This window comes from Trichosurus vulpecula, chromosome 9 (genome assembly GCF_011100635.1).
Source record: "Trichosurus vulpecula isolate mTriVul1 chromosome 9, mTriVul1.pri, whole genome shotgun sequence".
Classification (NCBI taxonomy): Eukaryota; Metazoa; Chordata; class Mammalia; order Diprotodontia; family Phalangeridae; genus Trichosurus; species Trichosurus vulpecula.
In genome coordinates, this window is record NC_050581.1 from 149,533,229 (window position 1) to 149,552,917 (window position 19,689).

The 19,689-nt window shown below is 42.3% G+C and overlaps 1 protein-coding gene across 2 annotated transcripts in view; it reads left to right on the forward strand.

Annotated features, from left to right (window-relative positions):
* Positions 1 to 14,105: 14,105 nt before the first annotated feature.
* The window catches only part of NR2C2 (nuclear receptor subfamily 2 group C member 2), a 106,827-nt gene continuing 101,243 nt past the window's right edge, over positions 14,106 to 19,689 (forward strand). The window contains exon 1 of one of the 2 annotated variants that reach the window (XM_036738881.1): positions 14,106 to 14,166. The gene's annotated coding sequence lies outside the window, so the exon portion shown is untranslated. The remainder of the gene's footprint in view (positions 14,167 to 19,689) is intronic. The other variant, XM_036738880.1, reaches the window with a different exon arrangement.

A 19,689-nucleotide genomic window follows, 5' to 3' on the forward strand; every position in this document is an offset into this window, starting at 1 on the left:
GTACAAAATATGTTGTAAGAGACCAAGTTTCGCATTTTATTTTCCAAAAGTCATTAAATACTTTAATAAATGTCATATAAGTCATCCAATATTCATAAAGTTAACCAATATTTACTTTGTGTAAATGTAACTATCACATGGTTGCATCTTCCTCCTATCAGATGGTAGATCACACCGGTCTCAACCGTCTCTGGGAAGATGCTTGGATTAAAAAAAATAAGTTGAAGACAGACAACATACTTTTTGTGCAGATTTTAGAGCTATATAATATTTGGTTTAAAGACCCAACCATGAGGTCTTTTTGGCAAAACAGCATCATTGCAAACAGTTTTTTCACCCCCTCATCCCACATATATTTGGCCTGAACAGATTTCAATCACCACGGCTACTTCATGAACAATGATTATGATGAAATGTAAAAGAATACATAAGGTGCGTGGTTATATTGCTCCCTCTCAAACATTTTAATACATCAAGTTTTTCAAAGAAAAGGCAAGGTAATTATTCAGAAGCCAAAGGCTACTTAACTTTTATTTCATTTTCTATGTCAGGCCATAGGAGTCTATTTTCAGTGAAATATAAATTGCAATTCTTACTGCTAATGGACATTCTTTCAGAGATAAAGCAATGTGCTGGTCCTACAATTTATAATTTTTTAAAATGTCATTTTTAAGTTCTCCTTAAAGTGGCAAGATGTGACAAAAGGGTGCTATTAAATGAAGGATTTGGCGGGAGGAGGAAGGTATATTTTCAGGGTTGTGATTGGCTGTGCAAAGCCATTTGCTAGAAAATGCCAAAAATACATTGCCCATAGGAATCATGCTATCCTATAACTTGATTATTCATAGTTAGCTTGTGGGTGACTAGTACTAATAAAAGGAATTACAAGAAAATGCTATATTGTTTTTCTAAGTATAATTTCCCCTATATTTAGCACCTTAATTTCTAGCCACAGGATACTGAATGTCATGAGAACCAATCATGAAATGGGTAGCAATATCTATTTTGTGGTAATTAATTTGAGTCAGACATATAACAAGAACTACCTAATTAACTAATCTGATAGTGACACTACACATTTCTTCAGTAAAATAAAAGGTTTAGCCTGGAGCAGGAAGGAATTTCTCACCTTGTATTAGAGCCCCCTTGGGTAGCCAGTCTGGTGAAGCCTATGGACCCCTTCTTAGAATAATGCTTTCAAATGCATAAAATAAAATATAAAGGATACCTATTACATTTAAATAATTATCAAAATATTTTTAAAAACAAGTTTCCAGACCCCAGGTGATCTCTAAGGCTCCTTTTGGCTCTAAATTCTATAATCTTTCTTGAGGTTAAAAAAAAAAAAACAAACAAGCACACAAGTATGGGAAGGGAACACCTGGCTACAAATCACTGTTCAGATAAAAAAGAAGTGGCATCTTCCATAGTTCGGAGTCATCAACTGTACCCTAAAAGCTGATAGAAATTAAGGCTATGCTCAAGGGACAGGCAGCCAGGGGGCAAACTAGATAGAGCATCAGTCCTGGAGTCAGGAAAACCTGAGTTTAAATCCAGTCTCACTCGGGAGATGAGTAACCTGGCCAAGTCATGTAACTACCATATGCTTCGGTTTACTCAGCTGTAAAAAAAGGATAATGATAACACCTATGTCCCAGGGCTGCTGTGAGGAGATATTTGTAAGGAGCTTTAGCACAGTACCTGGCACACAGTAGGCACTTAATAGATGCTTGCTCCCTCCCTTCCCTATCTCCTAGTAGCCAGAATAAGAGAGGTGGTAGTCTTGTTGTACACAACTCTGGTCAGATTGCATTCAGTTTGGAATCTCATATTTTAGGAAGGATATTAACAAGTGGTAGCATATCCAGGAGGGTGGCCATGATCACACCTTGGAAGGATGTGTTGGAGGACCTGGGGGCGATGGGATAGCTGTCATTTATACCCAAGCGGATCAGACTTAATTGTGCATGGCTCCAAAGGCCAGAAGCAAGATGAAAGAGTGAGGAAGCCAAATAACCCCCTCAGTACTCAAATGGATCTGCTAATTCATCAATGTCTGCTCTAACAACCCATACCTGCCTGTCCTGTGCAACTCTTGTCCATGGCCTGCCAAAGCCCACCACAAGGGGGTCACTCCATAAGCTGGAGGCCTTGCTCACTTTCTCTTTACACGGTGAGGATATGAGTGGAACACAAGAGTCGCTCCTCACCCTCACCACATGACCAGCACATTTGCTCTATCCATTCATTTTCCTGAAGACATCTCTTACTCCTGTTCTCATTAGTTACATGCTGTGGCCTGCTCAAACTCACTATGCATCTTTTCCTTTTCCATAGTCCTTTTCAGTTTTTTGGAGACTGGTGTGTTCCATGTCTTACAGCCATACAACACAATCTGTCAAATATTTGAATAAAAAAGATAAGCCTTTGCTTCCAGAAATGGGGTCATTAAAGATTACAATCTTCTACAGACATCCAAACTATTCTTGTCGACTATCCTGGGGTCAACTCATTGCCTCTTTGTACTGTCAGTCCCAAGTATGAATAATCTGATGGACAAGTTCTGACAGTTGGCTGTCAGTCAATAAACACTTATTAAATGCCTAATATGTGCCATGTACTTTGCTAAATGCTGGAGATACAAACAAACAAAAAAAGGTAAAAGGTAGTCCCTCCCCTCAAGAAGCCCAACATGAAAACAATTATGCACAATAAGATATACCCAGGACAGACTGGAGAAAATCAAAAGAGGGAAGGCACTAGTAATAAGGAGGACCAAGAAGGGCTTGTCAATAGAAGGTGGGGATTTTAGTTGGGACTTAAAGAAAGCCAGGGAAGCCAAGAGGCAGTGACTAGAAGGGAGAGAGTTCTAGTCCAGTGGGGTGGGGGAAGGGACAGGCACCAAAAATTCATAGAAAGGGGTGATGAAATGTCTTGTGTGAGGTACAATAAGGAGGCCAGTATCATTGAACCAGAGGAAGGTATAAGAAGACTGGAAAGGGAGGAGGGGGACAGGTTACGAAGGGCTCTGATGGTCAAATAGGATTTTATGTTTGTTCTTAGAGGTAAAAGAGCGCCACTGGAGTTTACTGAATGGGGAAGTGAAATAATCGACTTGTCCATGCAACTGTACGTTCTAATCTGAGCAAGAGACATTCTTTAACCATTTGGTCAATCCTGAACTATTGAAACAAGAAGATGAGAATGAAAAATGGGTAACAGACAGTAGAAACGACATTGAAACCAATTAGAATACTTTTATACAGATATTTAACCAAAGTAAACTAGCTAACCCAACAAGGAGACCCAAAAAAAAAGCCTACAAAGCACCTTGGTTGGCAAACATTAGAATTACTGTCCAAGTGGAAATTGATGACAGCCAAAGGCAACACCAGTTTGGAATGTGAACTCATTTGTAAAAATCCTATAAGGAAAGATGATAGATGATTGAGTAGAACCATCTTCCATAATGCTAAAAGAAGCAGTAGAGGTTAAACCAGTTTTAAAAATTCTTGGCAAGAGACTGAACTAAGCAAATTACTAGTGGATGAGGGAAAACATCCTAACAATTAAAGCTGTAAAAGTGCAGCCAGGTAGTTATTTCCCTATCACTGGATGTCCTTAAACAGAGACAGCATGACCACTTTTGGGATGATCTAGAGCAGACTCCTTCCTCATCAGGAAAAGAGAATACTAAATCACCTCTAAACACCCACCCACCCACACACACACCACCAACTCAGGTTCTACAATACAAAAGAACTTTTCAACTTCATACTTTCAAAGAAGAACATTTTATAAGCTATGGTACAAGGCATATAAGGCAAATTTTCAATAGCTTTGTACTCTGAAATAGACTGTGAGGTCTAAGTTCTGAAAAAGATAAAAGGCTGGAATGGCTGGTGGCTAGGATTCTAGTTAAACAATATCCATCAACCCTAGAGGCAATAACTTCAAGACAACTCTTACTATTTTTTGCCAACACTTTCAAGGGGTATGAGAAAGCAAATTTGAGATGGAGAGATTAATTCTCATATAAGAAAGGACCTTAACTTTTACCACTTTAGAAAGACAAGTACTACAACTGTGAAACACTTGTGAACTCAACAAAGATTCCAGTAGACCTCTGGACAGAGAGGTGATAGACTCAAGATGCAGAATAAGACATACATTTTTGGACATGGCCAATGTGGGAATATATTCTGCTTGAGTATACATATTTATTACAAAGGGGTTTTTTTCTTTTTTTAATGAGGGTTAGGGGATGGAAGGTAGGCAAGGGTTTGAAGATAGTGTTTTTTTAAAAAGGAGAACAGAAGGAAAATCAGAAGAAATAAGATGTTTTTAGAGATCCTTTTTGAATCTATAGAAAAGCAGATAATAAATTTGAAATTTCAAGTACAATTCTCTTCTGTTTAACTCTGTATAGAAATGGTCTTTCTATTTGGTGTTTAAGGTCAGAATTTTAGAAAAACAAAATAAATTTAAAAGACAGGTACCTATGCCATCCTGACTATGTAACTTTCACACAGATCCTCCAAGACTCTATAGCCCACTCACAATATCTAAGGTGGATTTAACAAAGCTAGTCCCATACAAAGACTGTGGTTTTTCTTGTATAGATGGATTTTAATAGTTACAAGGAAATTTTATTTAGAGTTTCAATGTTTACCCTCTTAATAAGGCAGGTAGGTGGTTCATTGGATGGACCACTGGACCTGGAGTCTTAAAGACCTGAATTCCAATCCAGCCTCAGACACTGACTATGTGACCCTGGGCAAGTCACTTAAACTCTGTTTGCCTTAATCGGACGAAGAAGGAAATAACAAACAACTCCACTGAAAACCCCATGGACAGTACTGGTGTACTATGGTGAACAGGGCCACAAAGAGTCAGACACAACCAAAAAACATCTACCCTGCTGACGCTTCAGAGACAACTTTCTATACTAAACACAAGTAAAGCATGAAGAAGAGGCACTTCCCAAAAAAAGAAAAAGTATTATTTTGTTAAATGCAAAAGTTTTTAAAGAAAATATCAGGAGCAAAGGTGGACATTTAAATCAGATGAACAAATCTGTATGTGGGTCCATTATCACAACAAACTGGCCTTACCTACAAAGCTAATAGCTAAGAAATCACCACCATCACCCAACCCCTATCGGCCTAGAATGATTTTCAACATGACTTAAGACCTGGACATGAAAAAGATTTCAAGATTGAAATTGTATCTAATTAGGACAGTACAATTTTGCTTACAAAAAACTTTTAAGGCACTAAAGTCACACTGCCAGAAATTAAAATTCTACGATTCCAGGATAAAGCACATTGTATACTAGAAAATGGTATTATTTAAACTGCAATGTTATGCTTTCTACAATTCATCCTGCTCCTTAGTTTACAAATAACAATCTCCTAATCAAACATTAATGCATGTTCTTCCAAGTACACAATTTTCATTCATTTCAAAGACCAGCTTATGGTTCTTATGGTCTTGTAGAAAGCAATGAGGACTTGACTAAAATTTTCCAGTATGTCTATGATCACTCCCTATCACCACAAATCTGGTTAAGTTTTAGGCAATAAGCCTAATGGATTGATTAGAACACCTTTTAATTATGTGCCATAAGCCGAAATATACTTCTTAAAGAACTGACTTTTTGAAGTTAAGACTATGGTCCTACAGATCCGATGGCATATCTATAATAAAAAACCTAAATTTGCTACCAAGAAAAACTAACAATTCATGAATGTATAATATTCCTACTCCATTGTATAACGCTATACATGAGAATATAAATTACTTCTTGATCACTGCAGTAATTGGCTTATGCCCTGAAGCATGAGATTTGATTACCCCAGCATGTATAATTATAAAAGTTATTGTAGTCATAAAATTAGCTAGCTCTTAAAAAACTCAGTAACAATACTCAGTCTCTCTAATCTCATTTTACAGGGCAATAAGGAAAAAAAAAGATAATTGGTCTGCACTATATCTGTTATGATCTTATGTGTTGTTTCAGATAAACCATCTTGTACCTTTTCAACAAAAATTCTCTTTTTCAAACAATTACCAAGACATCTATTTTATTATAGGGTAGTGTCTCTGGTATGTATATATCCCTACTTCTTGTTGCAAGGAGAAAAAGTAAAGCACTTTCAAGGAAAAAAATTTTTTAATTCACTGAATGTTGTCACTTTGATATACCTATGCTTTCTTTTATTCATGAGGAAACATTTATGAGGAAAATATTTTGTCTTTGTTTAGGAAGCTCATGGAGGATAAAGTGTAGAATACACAAAGCATGAAACCAATATTTCCTGCCAAGATCTCGAGAGAGAGGAAAAAAAATTTCTTGATAGGTGAAATATTTGCTAAATAGAGGAGTCCAAGATCCTTAACAACTGATAATTACTGGAAGACCATCATCCATAGCTGTTCTAGTAAGTGAACAGAGACCAAATATGTGCCTAAGTTAAAAGCTTAAATTCTTTCAGTTAAGGACTTATGTTCTTTCTTGTATTTCTTTGCAGTAAAACCTTTGTCATTACAAATCATAGTTTATAGTAACTGTTTTCCAATCCCCTCGGAAACAGATTCCATTGGTTAAAAAAGGTAGCACATGGTTTGACTGTTAAACACTACATCACTTTATTCTGATCAATGCAACGACCAACCACAATTCCAGAGGACTAGTGATGAAACCTGCTACTCACCTCCTGACAGATTGGTAACCGACTCAAGGCACAGAATGAAGCATAAATTATCTATTAGACATGGTCATGTATAGATTTGTTTTGCTTGACTATGCATATTTGTTATATTTGTTTTTCTTTCTTTCAGTTTCAATGTGGAAGGCTAGCAAAAAGATTGCCAAAATGGGGGTTGGGGGGAAAGAGTTATTGAGGGAGTTTTTAAAAATATATAGTAGAGAACAGAAGGGAGGTCAGTAAGAAACAGACAAGAACAGCTTTGAAAATAACACAATGAATTTATTATTCTCTTTAAAAGAAATGCAAGCCTTGTATCTGGAAAACTGTATGTTATTTGATATTTGTTAAGTTTGGAATTTTAAAAATTAGAAAAAATTGGATCTCTTCATAAAAAAGAAATATCATTTACTTTACAAATCTATAATCAAAATACCATAGGTTACAAATCAAAATTAACTTTTACAACTAAAGACTGAAAGCTTAAGTTCCACATATGATTTTAATTTTTTTCTTGGTTGGCTGGAAAGCAACATGAAACTCGATACTTTTGATAAACATATGGAAGGGTTAACAAAATGTTGGCATGTTTATCCTAAGGACTAAATGAACAAATGGTTTAAGTGTTCACAATATGCATGTAGGCTTCTCTCTCAAGCTAGTAAAATTCAGAATTATTGTACATTAATGAGTTAGAAGGGGCTTGTGATATTATCTAGTACAACTACCAGATTTTAAAATTGTTTTCAGTTATAAGTACTTATTTTCATTCTCCTACTGCTCCTCATTTAAAAAAGAAACACACGCAAAAAAAAAAACAAAACTTCTTAATATACAAATTACCACTCTCATTTTGAGTCTGGAATCTCACTGGGGTCAAGAGGTGGTAGCATGAGTCCATCATTGGTCCCCAGAATCATAGCAAGTTATTGCATTAATCAGAGTTTTTAAGTTCTTCCAGATTGTTTGTCTTCACAAAGGTGTTGGTGTTGCATAAATTTTCTCCTAGTTCTGCTCACTTAACTCTAAATCAGTTCATAGAAGTCTTCCCAGGATTTTCTGAAACCATTCCTTTCATCATTTCTTAACATACTTACTATACTCCATTATATTCAGATATCATAATTTGTTCAGCCATTCTCTAACTGATGGGTGTACCCTTAGACTCCACCACCCATTCATTTTACAAAGAACACTGACTCAGAAATGAAGTGACTTTCTCAGCATACTTGGTGCCAGAGCTGAGACTAGGAATCATTTTCCTGACTCTGAATACATTAAATTTTACCATTTTTCCTATGCCATTATGGTTGAAAAGACAAAATGTGTATTTTAATCTGTCTAGATTGAGGGTAGGCTTTGGTAATAGCACTTGTTTGCTGGTGATAATTGCCAGTTTTGCCTGGCCTCAGTGCCCTGATCACATTAGATGGAACTTCTGGTTCTGGAACCTGCTCCTACCCCCTCCCTCACCACTCGCGGGTCTCTGCTTTCCTAAAAGAGTAGTTTACTTTCAGTATTCTAGATTTTTTTCATTTACTCACAATACATAGCTTCTACATCCTGATATACTTAAGGACATTTATTTAACTCTAGCTCTGCAATTCCTGGTGCTCACCTAACTCTCACAACCTATCTTTTCCGAAGAGGGCACAAAATTAAGAAAGCCCAGCAGCCTCAAGCACTGACAAACTCAAATGTTACTGTTAGTCCTTCCTTTGGAAAAAGACCAATAAAGTCACAGGGTGGTGTCTAAACTGTAGTGTGAACTGGATTTAAGTGAGGCAGAGCTGCACAAAGTTGTCAGCCTTATTCTCTTCCAGTCATTCAAGTCTAGCGGCAGGACAAAAGTCAAGATGACTTGGCAACGGATGACCTTGGCATCTTCAACGGGTGACCGAGCTGCTCCACAGCACTGCTTCGGCTGCCTTTGTGGCTGTTGGAACAAACTGTTCTATCTGCTTCACATGCTAATTTGCTGATGGGTTTGAGGCCTCTCGGTTACCCTAAACCTGGTGTAGCCTGCTTGCAGAGACATGTATGCTACAGCTTCCTGGGAGCCACAGGTGACAGTCGGGTGAAAGCTGGTTTTCTATAAAAATAGGTTGGTTTTTAAAAAAATATATATTTTCTACAACAAATAACCCAGCCACAGTAAGATAAATGAGGAGGGAAGAATCAAAACGGATCAGTTTGGTAAACTAAACAGAAAACACCTATTTCCTATACGGTAAGCTCACACCTGGCCTTCCTTTGAAAACTGGTAAGTACCAAATGCCTAAAGATACAAAATGAAGCACCTCTGATTGGAGATGTGGGGGCAAGTAGATTCATTAAGACATACCAGCCTGTAAGTTTACTAGTAGGGGGATAAGACACCAACACAGAGCCTATGCATATTCTATTTACCCAAGTGCTCAGTAGCGTTTGGAGGAGTTTCTAAATGAAGTGGGGTACGTTGGCAGGGAAAATCAAGACTTCCTATCTATAGGACTGGAGAGATGCTGCATAAATAGTGGTTCTCCGCCCTCAAGAAAGAATATAAAGTTATAATAGATGATGATAGAACCTTCCTTGACATACATCAGTTGTTAAAATATAGGGCCCAAACCAGATTCCAATGTAATTGGTAAATACTGAATAAGAAAACTCTTAAAGGTATAGTTCCAACTCACTCCCTGCTCCCTTTCTAATTGAGGGCATAGTAGCTTTCCTTCTGGCATTAATTACTATCATTTAAACCTCCATAGTTCTAAGCATGGTGCTAGACTATGTTACCATCTACCTGGATACCCATCTTAACCTTTTATTGATTTTATCTTAAACTCAATGATCCAATGATCTAAGCAGCTCTGAAATGACACCCTCTCAAGGTCATTGCACCCAATTTTCCAACACCCTCAGGCCAGCAGTTCTCAAACTTTCTGGTCTTAGGAGACCCTTCCCCTCCCCGCAAATAACTTTTATTTATGTAGGGTCCTCAGGCTATACTCTGAGAACCACTGCCTTATGCTAAATTGAAGTCACAGAAGCTTGAACATATAAGCCTTCTCTATTAAAGACTGATGTTAGAACCTCCCCCCTTGATGCTCATGCACTGTCACACAGTGAGTGCAATGTAAACCGCCCACCACAGCCCCCAATTCTACCCTCAAGGAATAAGCTGTACCTACTTCAATCACGTGAGCATGGGAAGCAGCATTCACACTGCCACTTCACACATCTACAGGGCCATTTCAGGAGTCCAGATTAGTTTTCAGACAAGCTTATAGAACAAAGTCAGGGAACAGCTGCCAACTAACCAGAATTTGTTTACAGCAACCATGTCGGAACTTAATAAGAGTTTTTGTACTTAACACCCTAGCGCAGGAGTGGGGAGACTGTGGCCTTGAGGCCACACATGGCCCTCTAGGTCCTCAAGTGCAGCCCTTTGATTGAATCCAAACTTCACAGAACAAATTTGCATATGTGATGGCCCACTTTAACATTTGGCAGGAAAAGGAGAATGAACAGGGACCCTTACCTACAGACACTACCACCTTCTTACATGAGAAATTGGTTAACACCAAGTTTCTTAAAGTTTATTGTATAAACAATCAGGAAGGCTATCATTACATCTACATATCAATCGCATATACACGTGCAAACCATCCCCACACAGAAGAGAAATTACAATATTTAAATACCCAATTCAAAATAAAGTATGTTTTAGTTTTTACCTAATAATCAAAATGTATAAAACCATACATGTGAATATATTTCATTGTTCAGTCTTTAGGAAAGCCAATTTAACACAAAATTACATAATAAAAACAATTTATGAGCACACATTAGGGGTCTTCAAATATCTTAAGATTGTATGAAAAAGGATTAGCCTATTTTGTTTGTCCCAGGTGGGCAGACCTAAGATATTATGAGAAGTTAAGGTAGGTAAATTGAATGAGTTCACTGACACAATGCCACCAAGAGCAGGTTGGATGATCATGCAACAGAGCTATTATACAAGGTTGTCCCAGAAACCTTAGTGCTGTTTTAAGCTTTAATAGCTTCAGGAGTATGTATACATGCCACAGACTTACAAAAAACAATTGAAAAGTTAATTATTTACAATTTAAAATAGTGATACTTCTCATTAAAATTCAATATAACCACCATCTTGTGCTATACATTGCTCTAGCCGATTTTCAAACTTGGTGAAAACTTTCACCAGCTGCTGCTCAGTGACCGAGAGAATCGCATTTGTAATCCTCGCCTTAAGATCATCCAAAGAGCAAGGTTTTGACGCATATACAACAGTTTTGACATAACCCCACAAGAAAAAGTCTAGTGGAGACAGATCTGGTGACTGCGGTGGCCAATCAAGAGGACCTCCTCTACCAATCCACTGATCTGAGAAAGTGTCATCCAGAAACTGTTGCACAGGCAACGCGTGGTAACAGGACGGCCCATCATGTTGGAAGACGGTGCTACTTAACAGATGTAACCTCTGCAGCTCAGGAATGAAAAAATTCTGAAGCATTGCTAAGTAAGATTCGCCACTGACTGGAGACTCTTCAAAAAAGAAGGGGCCAATAATGCACGCCTTCCTGATGGCACACCAGACATTAACTTTTGGGGAATCTGTCTCATGTTGCCAGACTTCCTGAGGCTTTTCTGTGCCCCAAATACGGCAATTATGACGGTTAACTATGCCACTTATGTGGAAAGAGGCTGCATCAGAAAAGGTCAGTTTGTCCAGAAGGTCACTGGAATTCTCCATTTTTGATTTCATCATTTGACAGAAGTCTAACCTCGCATAGTAATCTTCTTCTTGCAGCATCTGAACAGTCGTAACTTTGTAAGCATACTTGTGCAGCTTCACGGTTAGTATCCTGTGGACTGTGGTCTTTGGAATGTTCAATTCGGCAGACACCCGGCGCACTGATTTTTGGGGATTCTGTTCAAACGCCCTCTCAATCTCAGCCACGGTCTCTTCACTTGCTCGACGTCTCCCAGATCTAGGCTTGTCTAGAATCGAGCCAGTTTCCTTGAATTTTTTCATCCAGTTGTTAATTAAATTTCTGTGGGGAGCTTCCCTCTTATAATGGGAGGCAAATTTTCTTCTTACTGCTGTTGTGGACTTGAGTTCCGCTAACCAGAGAACACAGTTGACTTTTTCTTCAATGTATGCCATCTTCAATCAGAGGGACTAGGGGAAAAAAATGTAATTAATTAGAAGTTTTGTAGCATTTGTAATTCTTAAGTTATTAAAACTACACTCAAGTTTTTTGGGAATACCCTGTATAGATGAGATTCAAGTTTCAGGGGGTTAAGCAAGGTGACCTATAGCATCCCTTCTAACTTTAATTTTCCCTGAGAAACATCAGTCTCAAAAAATAAACTCATTTGAAATTTATAAGGCTATACAACCTACCAATATTTTTTAGGTTGGAAATGCTTAACTAGATGAGAAATTAACCAAATATAACATTAACTGGCACATAGACTCATTAAAAGGTACAGAAAGAGCTAATCCTCAAAGGTTTGTATTTAGCCTAGCCTAAAATAAAGCATTCAAAATCATCAACTACATTTAAAAGTTCAGGGGAAAAAACAAACCAAAACACTGGACTATGAGGTTAGATTCAGCTTCTGACAACATAACACTAAGAGCATTGTTAATTCACTAGAAGGTAGACTAAGCGCTGCCCCAGTTCATATATAGAAAAGCTGTCTCAGGAACCGGATGGGCCTGTGATTTCTCCAAAAAAAGCAATTCCCTGATGAGAAACCTCAACCAATTCAGGTGTGCACTTTCTCCTCTGAGAGTTGCCTAGAGCCCTGAGAAATTAAGCAACTTGCCCTGGATTTTTAATATATACAACACGTGCCTGCCACCCAAGTTTGGCTACAAACGTGGACAACCATTTATTAAGCTGTGCCAGAAACTGTGCTGAAACTGCTGGGGATGGGACAGACAGACAGACAGACACACACACACACACACAGTGCATGCCCTCAAGGAGCTCACGATGGAACAGAGACAAGATGGAAAGAATAATCATGCTGGCATTTATACAACACTTCGAGTCTGCAAAACCCTCTACGAATATCCCATTAGATCCTCACAACCACCCCAGGGGGAGGTACTATTGTTCTCCCCATTTTACACATGATGAAACTGAGGCAAACAAAGGTAAAGTGACTTGCTCAAGGTCACACAGCTAGGAAGCGGCTAAGGCCAATGTGAAACCCCGTCTTCTTGACCTCAAGCTGCCTGCCTACCTGTCCGTCAGTGCTTCCACCCACCTGCCCACACACGAATTACATTCCTAGGCATACATATATATAGCTTTAACTGCTTAAAACGGCACGAACACCTTTGGAACATCCTGTATGTATGTGTGTATCTATGGGTAAGCAGATACATGTACATGTGCGTGTGTTTAACATGTAGGTGTATACGGATATACGTATCCATAACACAATGAGTATTTATATATTATCTGCTGATATTATTTATACATTATTATTTATACACACACACGTATGCATATAACAGGAATGGTGTGCCTAGCTGTCTACAGATACGTGGGCATACCTCTGTGTGCGTATAGATATATGTATGCACACACACACGCACATCTATGCATGTCTATAAAGGTATGTCTGTAACACGCATCTAAGTATACACACGTCTATACATGACACGTTATTTACACACACACACCCCTGCCCGTCCCCCCGGCACCACCCCCCACCCCCAGGGGATGAAGCGGGCCGCAGCGGCGGGGAAGGCCGATCCCAGCACAGCGCCGAGGGCTGGGGGCGGGCGGGGACCTACTCACCGTGCCCCGGAGCCCGTAGGTGCGCGGAGCTGCCACAGCCGCAGCCCCCTCCCCGGGGCCCATGCCCCCGCCCCGGCCGCCCTCGCCCCGGCGCCCGGCGCCCAGCAGGCCGGGCCCGGAGACCGCCGCCGGCGGGAGGAGGGAGCGTCCACGCCCGAGCCGTCCGGCCGGATGGAACGCCAGCGCCGGAACGTTCCGGTGTGAGTGTGTGCGCGCCTCAGCCAATCGCGTGCTCGCCCGCCCCCCGCGGCCGGAGCGAGGCTGGCGGTGGGAAGAGGAAGAAGAACATTCACCCTCCTCCTCCCAGCGCGCGGGCGGGCGGCGGCGGCGGCACCGGGGTCACGAACTCTGACCTTTCACTGACAAAAACAATAACAAACCCCCCTCCTCCCCAAACCTCGGCCCAGCCTCCGCCCCCCCCAGCCAGGCCGGCACTCCCCCGCGGCGGCCCGCTCCCCGCGGCCAGGAGAAGCTGCTCCCCCCGCCCCCCGGCGCCCCTCGCCTGCCGGCCCGCCGCCCGCGGGAAGCGGCTTCCCCGGCCCTCCGTCCCGCCCGCCGCCCGCCCCCGCCGCAGACACGGGACCAGCTTCGGGGTCAGATTCGAAGCCGCTTTGGCGCCAAATCCTGAGGTAAACGGTCGGGGTCGGTGGCGCGGCTCGGCTCGGCCGAGGCCGCTGGCGGCGGAGCGGGGAGGGGAGGGCTCTCGGCCGGGGCCGCCCCGCGCTGGAAGATGGAGGCGGCGACGGCGGCGGTTGAACCCGACCCCTTTACCTTTGCCACGGGGCGGGCGGACGGACGGGCGGGCGGCGGCCGCCGCTTTGCATAGTGGGCCGGGCCGCGCCGGGAGTGCAGGGCTGAGCGGAAGCCGCTCGCTCGCTCGGCGGCCTAGCCCGCCAGCCCGCGGCCGGGCCGGGCCCAGGCCGAGCGGAGGCGCCGCTGCGGCCGGGCCGGGCCGGCGCGACGTGGGGGGGGGGGGGCAGTGCCGGGGGAATGGCCGCGGCTCCGCCTCACAGTTGGCCCTCCGCCAGCGCCGCCATCTTGTCCTCGGCGGAGATGGCTTCTGGGGTGTGTGGTTCCCTACCCCCGCCCCCCCCCCTCGAGCCCGCACCCCGCCCCTCTCTGGCTCGCCCCCCAGCACTCTCTGCTGCCTCGGACCGGCCTGGGGGAAGGCGGCCCTGCCGCCGCTTTCTAAAGGGCGGGAGAAGCGAACGAGCTGGAAGGAGAAGTGGGAGGGAGGCGGGGCGCTCGAGCGTGACCGGCAGCGTGGCGAGCCAATCGCGGCCCGCCGGGAGGAGGGGAGCGGCCGGTGCCCCTCGCTCCCCCGCCCTGGACGCAGCTGATTGGCCCTGGGCGGAGGGGGTGGGCGGGTCAAGCGGGCGGCTAGGAGCCCGGGGGTTTCTGGCTACCCGCACCGCGTGGGACAGAACGTGCGGGGAGCGCGTGGGGGCGGGGAGCGTGCGACGTTCGGTGCGCGCGCAGCCGGAGCTCTGGGGCCGAGGTGGGAGGTGGGGGGCCCGAGGGAAGCGTCAAGTGCCTCGGGGGGCGCCCATGGGGCTCGCGCGCTCTGTAGCGGGGCGAAAGCCCAACACGTGCCCTCCGTCCGTCGTTCTGGTCGTGTCGCGTCAGTTCTGAGTCTTCTCGCTGTTAATTATTTACCCGTTTATCCGGAGGAGAGCTTCTGTTGTGTACTTTTGTTTGTGTGGTGCCGCTCACCCCCCCACCCCGTTAGACTGTAAGCTCGCCGAGGGCGAGGAGGGCCTGTTTCCCCAGTGCCAGGGACACGTTACCCGAACTTGATCCGTGTTTCTGTAATTGAATCCCCATTTTGCAGATGGAGAAAACCGAGATGGGGAAAGGTGAAAGGCCTTCCGCATCCATTGTCAAACCCTGCAGAGCAGCCCCCATTTAATAAGTAGCAAATACTTGTTCATTTGCCCATTTCTCTGCCAAGATTTTTTTCCATGCCTTTTTATTAGCATTACTAAAGCTCGGTAGCCACGAGTCACCCGGGAAAGATGGGAAGGACACTGTATTTGGAGTGGAGGGTTGTTGTTCAAATCCCTGCCCAGCCCCTTGACGTCTGTGATCCATTGGACAAATCACTTCATCTTAAGCGACTTCGTTTTTCTCATCTGAAAGATGATGGGCTTGGGCTAGCCGGCCGGTGAGGTCCTTTGCAGCGCGAACTGCAGTGTTCCTATGGACATCTGTCTTTTATAAAGAATGTGAATAGGGTAATGCTGCGTTTATTTTCTGACAACACTGTAGGTACCATTGGCTAAGGAAGTAAGCATCTGGATTTGGTTTAAGCAACGTATAACAAAAGTTGTTTTTTTTTATTGTTGTGAAACCAGTATTTCATAAAATAACCATATGTCTATTAGGGCAACAGTTCAACTGGTGGTCAGTTATGGTATTGTATTTTCTTACGTGTGACAGAAACGTTTGGTGGTTTAGTGTTAGAGACCAAAATATCCTAACCTTCCTTTGATTTTGATCGTTGATTACAGGACCCTCCCGTCCTCACAAGCAGCCTGTTTTCAGTATCTCCAAGGATGGTGACATTAGAAGTGAGATGAGGCTACAAGTTGCCCTGTTCCATCTTGAGACTGAACCTTGGAGTCCTACAGGCTGGTGGTTTGCTCTCTAAGGAGCTGTCTTGTTCTGGTCTTTTTTCCAGGGGTCATCTTAGCTCACAGCATGGCACAGTGGAAAAAGTGCTGTATTTGGAGCCAGGGGAGCTAGTCTCAAGCCCCAACTCTCTACCACACAACCTACCTAGTGACCCTGGATGGGTCTTTTAACCTTTCTGGGCCTCAGTTTCCTCACCTCCAAAATGCAGGGGTTGTATAGATGACCTCTTCTTTGCTCCCTTCCAGTTTTAAATCTGTGATTGTATAGTTCAGAATCCTAGAATGTTTGGACCAGCCATCCTCAGTCAAAGGCCAATAAAAGAAGAGTTGGCTGTCAGAAGCTTTATATTATATAAAGAGCAGTCTGATTTGGAGTTGGTATTCCTGAGTTTAAACTCCTGCTTCTAACGCTTTGCTCATCTGTCCAGCATCTGGGAAACCCCTACCTCACGGGTGTTTTGTTTTTTTTAGAGATCATTCTTGTAGAAAAAACACTTCGTAAATCTTAAAGTGCTATAGAAGTAAGAGCTAGTATTGCAAGAAGCGCTGTTGATGATCCAGTGACAGACTGTACGTCAAACTAAGACTAGCCTAGCTAAATTCAGAGGGTCTCTTCACCAGATTTGTCACATGAATGTTTGTGACCACAGCAACTGTCTAGGACATTCTCCTAAATCCTAGAGCCTGTTGGAGGTTCAGAGAGTATCCACAGGGATGTAACCAGAGTTTCTTTGATCATGGTAACTCACATGTCATAGTGGAGGGGCAGAGTAGGCTGAATACCCAATTTTACTTGTACTTAAGTTTTGATGATAGTAGCAGTAGCTAACCTAGTACTTTAAGCTTTGCAAAGCCCTTTATATATTTTATTCTCATTTGAGCTTCACCATAAGATTGAGTGTGCCGTAGGAGATAAAAGCTGGACCCCACAAGTCTGGAATACCTGGGTTTAAGTTGCTTCTCTAAAACATAGTATGCTAAATGTCCCTTCAGCGACTCTTCTAAGACTCTTTAAGTTGTAGAATAGATAGATATCCAGTGGCATTGTAAAAGGGAGTTTCTTCACTCAGGGGTTACCTTTGCTAGTGAAATTAGCAGCCTGGTCTAAAAAGGAAACATAAACCGCTAGACAGTTTTTTATCTGCATTTTCTTTCTTGCTATATAAACAGAAGCTTTATAAGTATCATTGGAATGATTCTGGGTGCTATACTATTCATTGGTATCACAGTAAAAAAAAATGGCTGGAGAGCAAACCACATGGAGAATGAAGGCTTCTAGGCCAGCCGTGCTACCAACTGTAGTGGTGACCTTAATCAGATTATTTCCACAACTTTGGACCCCACTCAGGTGCTTCATTTGTGTCTATGAATGTGTTGAACTAGATAGCTTTTACCAGCTTTAATATTCTGTAATTCTGTGAGGTAGGACAGTTATATTGAAGAATCTCTCTCTCTATTGAAGTATTTCTGAAAGACGTTAGGAGTAAGTGGTTATAATGAATTAAGTCAATGTTAGATAAATAAAAAGGCATATCTTTCCATTATAGATTCAATACAGAGGTATAATCTTAAATAATGAGACCTAGTTATAAATGTATATTGTTTTCACTATGAGAAAAAGGATAATAAAGAGCTACACTAAAAGGCTAATATATATATATATATAAATTAAAATTCATAAATTAGATGACAATCAAACAGCTGACATTCAGAGTTTGCATAACGCTATAAGTACTCACATTTGAGACCATCAGCCATATTGCGAGGTAGATAGTACAGGTATTGTTATGCCCATTTTACGGATGAAGAAACTGAAGAAGAAGCTAGGTTCAGACCAGGAGCTCTATTCCATTACACTGTACTGTCTCCCTTAGAAACTAGAGTTTGGATCTCTGGTCCTAGAATTCTGGAAGCATGAAAACGATCACTGAAATTAACTATCATAAAAGTGCTTATCTAAAAGGGCTCCTAATGAAGGTCAAGCACACTTCCTTTGTTAGTCCCTTATTCATTCATTTAAGTGATTTCATTAATCACATATATAAAGGATTATATAAGTATATGTGGCAGTGGACAGTAGGGCTGGAGATGTAGCCAAGGAGATGGTCTTTCTGTAGGTAGTGCTTGAGCTGAGTAAGAACAATTCTAAGAGAAGAGAGAAGGGAGTGTATGCCAAGTATAGAGACAGCCAGGACAAATACATGGAAATGGGAGATGGAGTGTTACATGGGAAGAATAGCAAGAAGGACAGTTTAACTGGGAAGAGGAGACTGGGGCCAGGGAATGAAGAGCTGTGGGAGTTTGCACTTGAGGAAAATCACTTTGTCAACCGTGGAAGATGGATTGGATTTGAGAGAGGCTCAAAGCAGAGAATCCAGTTAGAAGGCTATTGAGTAGTTTAGGCAAGAGGTGATGGGAGCCTGAGTAGAGAGAAAGGGGTGCTTGTAAAAGATGTGCAGGGAAGTAGATGTAACCAGATGGACAGCTTGCATGGGGAGATGGAGAGTGAGGAATTGGGGATGATAGGTGGTTTACAAACAAGGACTGTGGTGTCCTTATCAGAAATAGGGAAATTTGAAGGGAGGAAAGATGAGTTTGAGAGGTCAGTGGTCCACGTCCTATTTGAAATGTTCGATAGGCAGAGATGTACCAGTGGAGTCCAGTAGAGAGAATAGTACCACAATAGTTAAATTCATTGTGGCTGTGTGTGGTTTGTCCTTCGTTCTTGAGGAGGACCATAACATCAGGGAGATGAAGACATGACTTGCAGTTGACTTTGATTTGAGTGAGGGAGGGCTGTGCAAAGTCAGCAGCCTCACTTGATGAAGTCATTAAATGAGATAGTATACAGAAAGAAGAGGTATTTAAGGTACACATTGGGTATACCCACTATTAGGGGTATGATATGAATGATTAATCAGCAAAGGAGACTGAGAAGGAATGGATAACCAGGAAAGCAGTGTCACAAACTCAAAGGGGTGATCAACCAATCGGTCAGTAGACATTTATTAAGTGCCTGATATATGTAAGGCATTGGTGCTAAGCACTAGGGATGCAAAGAAAAGTAAAAGGCAGTCCCTTCTCTCAATCTAATGAGAGAGACAACATGAAAACAACTACAAATAAGCTATATATAGGATAAACTGGAAACAACAAAGTAGGCACAAGAATTAAGATTGAGTAGAAGATGGGATTTTAGCCCAGTTTTGAAGGTAGTCAGAAAAATAATGGTCTCCCTTGTCAAATGGTACAAAAAATCAAGAATAGCCATTGAGAAAAGGCCATCAGAGATAGCAACGAAGAAATCAGTGGTAATTATGGAGAGAGCATTTTTAGTTGTGGTGTGAGATCAGAAGCTAGACTCTGCAGGGGTGGGAAACTTGCAGCCTCAAGGCCACAGGTTCGCCACCCCTGCAAGGGGTTGGGAACTGAGTAGGAAGAGAAGTAGGCAATGTGTGGAGACAGCTCTTTTTTTTTTTTTTCCCCTTAGGAATTTAGCTGTGTTTAAAAAGCGGAGAT